Raw genomic sequence first — 5,742 nt, forward strand, 5'->3', positions numbered from 1 at the left:
CTTGCATACTATTTTCGTTTCTTCTTATGTAATCTTGAAAGGACTCCTTCCTGGAAATTGCTTTGTTCAGTGCACATCACAAGTTTGAAGTCATATTGATATTTTTGTACAGTAAAGAGTAGTATTAACGTCACTAGGATTTTTTATTTTTTGAATCAAAGGAAAGAGTACTTTTCAAAGCAAAGATTGTTGGGTATGAATTGCAATCTTTGAGTTGGGTTTTCATGCACTGCAAGTGTGTGAGCAGGATGTCTAGGTGAGTATTTTTGTTGTTCTTTCCCTTCCAATTTAGGAGAATCCCTTTTGTTTATGAGAATGAAATGTACGACAATATGACTACTTTTTCTACAAAGTTTGAGCTTTATGATCAGCACTAACTTTTGTTTAAAACAAAATTCTTAGAGGGCAAGATCTTACTGGTGTTCTTCCACCATCTATTGCAAAATTACCCTACCTTATACAAATGTAAGGATTTTGTGATGTACCCTGATACCATCTGAAATCTTTAGTTTTGAGATATGTTTGCCCTCGTTTACAGGGAATTCATAAGGAACTTTCTTAGTGGTAATATACTGAGTGAATGGGGTTCTACAAAGTTGGAATATATGTAAATGCAGTTCTCTTCTTTACATTCATGGTTCGCCAATAATGGCTTAAAATGATTGAACTAAGACTATGAGTAAACTGCAGGTCCTTTAGTGGGGATCTACATGTACAGCTCACACTGATGTTTCATTTAGAATGCCTTGGTTGTAAAGCTAATGGGATTTTATTATGGTAAGCTCTATGTCATAACCTGAAGTTGTTGGTTCAAGGGTGTTTGTGGCACATATTTAGCTCTGTGAGACTGCGACTTTAGATTGAGTTAAGTATCACAGGTTGCTTTATTTTTTTCATTTTTTTTTTCTTGGGTCTACCTAGGTTGAACTGTTGGAGCAAAGTATTTGAGGTGCCAATCACACCTACATTTTGACAAGCTGTTGGTGACTATAAAGACTATGAAGGCTAGGTTGGCTGCCATTCAGGTTAATGGTCCTGTGCTTGTGGAAGACACTTGCCTCTGCTTCAATGCCCTCAAGGGTCTTCTTGCTTAGTCCTCATTTCTCTTTTCTCCTTCCCCAGTTTTTTGGTTATTGGTATTGTTTGGTTCTATTTGATTGTTTGAATTTCAATGCAGGGCCTTACATGTAAGCTTTATCATCTTCTTTGCTCTCACCAGGTAAACTTATCTTTTGCTGCTCAAAATTTGACATCTTTATCATAAGGAAAGTAAAAAATGATTGATACTAGAAGTAAAAAATGATTGTTTGAATTTGGCTCTTTATGTTAAGTCAGTATATACAAATTCGGTATACTACTATATTCTGATATCTTTTATTAATATAGTTTTGCCCAAATGTATTGCATTTTGTGGTACTTGTATAAAGGATCAAAGATTGGAACTTTGTTGTTAATAGAGAAATATGCTAAAGCTGTATTAGCAACTTGTGTTTTTGTGGTGGTTAAGATTTGTTAACAATTGTACTGTGAATACTCAAAGCCTTAGATTATTTATTCTAAGACTTTGCTAGCTTGAAGCATACATGTCTTATTTATTTACCTATATGTATTTCTGATTCTTATATTTACATTATCATCAGGGAACCACAGAATTACTGGCCAGCAATTTAACTATCAAGGAAGCCACGATTGATGATCTCTATCAAAGTATGAGATGCTAAAGCTGGAGATTGTAATGCATTTTCTATGATATGCTAAACTGTATGAACTGTATGAAATATATCTGGTTCTTGAGGTGTGTATATCATGTTCTAGAGAAGCTAGAACTACATGTCTATGATAGATTTATAAAATATTTAAGTTCCCAAGCAACTGTAGATTTTCCATATGACAGTATAATTTCTCTGAAGATTCAATTCATGATGATGATATCTTCATTGTGCAGCTGTTACATTATCCAAAAGCAAATCGACCTAAGCAAAGCTCACCAGCTCAGATTGGAAGTAATTGTCATTAAATGACAATTACTTCTAGGGCTGGCATTGGTAGGTATACCAACTATATTTTCCAATACCATGTACCAACCAACTTAATATTGGTAGACAAAATCTTGTACCAAAACCAACCATCAAAGTTGGTATACCAACTTAGTTGGTACGGTTGGTACTCGGTTGGTACGGTTGGTATTGGGCCTCTACCAAGTTTAGATTGAGGCCCAACAAACTGAAAGGCCTAGCCCATTTGAATCCTTTTTTTGGGCCTATACAAAACTTCTATCAATTATCAAACTATTTAAACACATTCAAAGTTTCACACATCATATAATTTCAAATGCATAAAGCCATAAACAAGCAAGATCAAAAGTTCAAAAGTTCAAATGCAACAAGCCAACAACGTCCAAAATCTTATACAGAAAATTAAACAACATATGTCCAATGAAAACACAAAAGTCCAAATTAACAGGGAAAGAGTGATGCTGCGAGGCCGGGAGAGTGCTAGACTGCTAAACACCAGTCTGGGCAGAGGCATAGGTGTTACTTGGTATGTTTCTTGCTGCCTCGAAGCCTTGGACAAAAGCATTCTCTGCAAACACAACAACAAAATAAAATATATATATATACACAAGAATTATGATTACACAACAACACAACAATTCAATATGATGATCTCAACTCTCAAAATCATATAAATGTCATGTTTCTGATCAGTAATCAGTAGTTTGATATAGATCAAGTTAATGACATATAGTTTGATATAATAAGTAGTTTGATATAAATCAAGTTAATGACATGTACCTCTCTCAAGCTCCTCCAAATCAACGTAAATTTGCAATTCTTCTTCTGTTGGAGTTTCATAGAGGTCGAAATTTGCAGGTGCACATCTTAACCAATCCGAAGTGCAAACAAGGGCCTCGACTGTCTTTGGTGTCAAAGAAGCTCTGAATGGATCCACAACTCTAGACCCTAAGCTGAAAGCATTCTCTGAAGCCATAGTTGAGCATGGAACGGCAAATATATCCTTTGCTAGCTTCGATAAAACAGGATATACGGATTCATTTGCCTTCCACCACTTGCCAATCTCAAAAGTCTTGCAAAGAAGACTGACACATCTATCCGATAGATACTGATCAACCTCATTCCGAATGCATTGTGTTTGCTCAGACATCCTTTCCCTAGCTATCTCCTTACTGACTTCATCAAGGTCCTCAAATACAACCCCATCCAATCCCATATCATCTTCATCAGGTTGTACAGTTTGCTCCATGTTCTCACAGCCTCTATATTCGTCATACATCTTCATCAATATTTTTTTTAAATCCTCTTCTACTGACTGGATTGTAGCTAGGCTTGCATTAATCTTTTTCATTGCCATTTTAGACCAATGAAGCTTGTATCTTGGGTCCAGCACATTCGCTATCATTATGATCTTATTGGTAGACTCGAAACTTCCCCAATACTTATCAAATTTGGCCTTCATTGATGTTGCAACCCTTTTCATGATAGGATCTTCTGAAATCATAGCCTTGTTGATCTCACACAGCAAAGTAATCATCTCCACAAACAACACATTTGAAGTGATCGTTTTCCAAGCACTAAGTTTCAAGGTAGCAATATAAAACCTCCTCAGAAAAACACAAAATGCCTCTGCATCCCTCCAATTTTCAAAAGTTGGAGGCCCAACTTTGTCCCCAAAATAGCTCTTGAACGCCTCATTCTCTTCGGCCATTCTATTAAATGTCAACTCATACTTCAAAGCAGCTTCAAGCATGAGATATGTGCTGTTCCATCTAGTGATCACATCCAACGGGACATTGGCATTTGCCTTGCACTGTTCTAGAATTGCAAACTCCCTAAACTTGTCAAGCCTTTGTGATGAACTCCTCACATATTTGGCACAGTTCCAAATGGCAGCAATCCCATCCTCCAACTCCTTCAAACTGTCCTTCACGATCAAGTTGATAATGTGACAAGCACATCTCAAATGCAGATACTCCCCATTAAACATCAAGGTCTTGTAACTAATAAGCCTCCTCTTCATGTATTGCACAGCCACATCATTGGCACTAGCATTGTCCACCGTTATAGTAAATACTTTGTTTATCTCCCACTGCCTCAAACACTGCTCAAGTGTTCTCCCAATGTCCTCTCCTTTGTGACTGGTGATATTGCAGAAGTTGATGATCCTTTTGTGCAGCTTCCAATCGCTGTCCAAAAAATGCGCAGTCACCACCATGTAATTGATATTCTGAATCGATGTCCAAGTATCGGTGGTGACAGAGACTCTTGTGTCACTCGCCTTAAGCTGACTCAACAACAAAGCCTTCTCCACATTGTACTTGTCTAGCACGCCCTTAGCAACTTGCTTCCTGGTCAGTGGTGTCCAATTTGGTTCTAACTCTTTGCATAAAGCCATGAATCCCTCCTTCTCCACAAACCGAAATGGAAGCTCATCCTTGATGATCATCTCAATACACCTATCATCACACCTCTTCTTATTCCACTTGCGGTATCCAGTGCCTCCACTCACATTATCCCGATTTAGCCTCGCCTGTGTGGGATCACTATCTTGAAACAAGGGGTGTGCTTGGCATTTCCTGCTATGGTATTTCATGGAGCTAGTCCCATTCTTCTCTGAGAGGCACAACACTTTATCATGACAATAGTTACAGGTGCAATACTTGGGATCAATTTCACCATTTGGCAATATGCACTTGGTAAAATACTGCCACATTGGACTTTTGTTTGCAGGCTCTTTCCTTTTTCGGCCCCGATTTCCTTCATGAGTATCTTCATGTGCAAATGAAGGTGGCAGAGGTGGCAGAGGTGTTGTTGAAGCATGTAAACCGGCAGTCATCTCAACAGATGGAAATGATGGTGTTGAGCTTGAATTGCCTACACAACCACTCTGCGACATGGAAGAGTCCATAGCCTATGCGAAACACAACTAATAGATTATACTCATCACAAATTATACTGATCAGTCATCACAAATTATACTCATTGATTATACTCATCACAAATTATAGATAGCTCAAATTATAGAACACAGAACACAGAAGTGAAGAACAAATTAGGAAGTTGATACATACGGAGATTCGAGGCTTGGCGAACGGAGCCGAGTTGAGGTGCTGCCGAGTCGACGACGAAAGAGGCAAGGTGCTACGCAGTCGAGGTGCTGCCCAGTTCTCGAAGCTGAGTCGAGTCGACGGCGAGAGGAGGCGCTGCCGAGTTGAGTCGAAGTGGAGGCGCTGCCGAGTCGATGGTGAGAAAGGCGAGGTGCTACGAAGTCGAGGTGCTGCCCAGTTCTCGAAGCTGAGTCGAGTCGACGGCGAGTGGAGGCGCTACCGAGTCAAGTCGAAGTGGAGGCGTGATAGGTGCATTCTATGCAACGTTCTTAATGTATTTCCGACCCTATTTAGTTATGTAATTCCTTTAACAATATTGATTTTAACTTAGTTTGTGTTTTTAGGTCACAAATAAAGCCGAGGAGCACAAAAGAGGCAAAAGAGGAGAAATCTTGAAGGAAAAGGAATCCATATGGCGCAAGGAAAGAAATCTAAAATCTGCCAGGAATAGTCAGTCAACTTCGACAGAGAATTGTGATCAGCTCACAACGATCCAGGAGATGAACTTTATATCAGCAGAAAGCTAGAAGAGTCTAGTTTTCAGAACTTTTCGCAGATCGTCAATAGCTATTTTGGTGACCAAGTTATGACCGTTTGAGTGACCAAAGGTCAGTCTG

The sequence above is a fragment of the Fragaria vesca genome, linkage group LG2 (assembly GCF_000184155.1).
Source record: "Fragaria vesca subsp. vesca linkage group LG2, FraVesHawaii_1.0, whole genome shotgun sequence".
Lineage (NCBI taxonomy): Eukaryota > Viridiplantae > Streptophyta > Magnoliopsida > Rosales > Rosaceae > Fragaria > Fragaria vesca.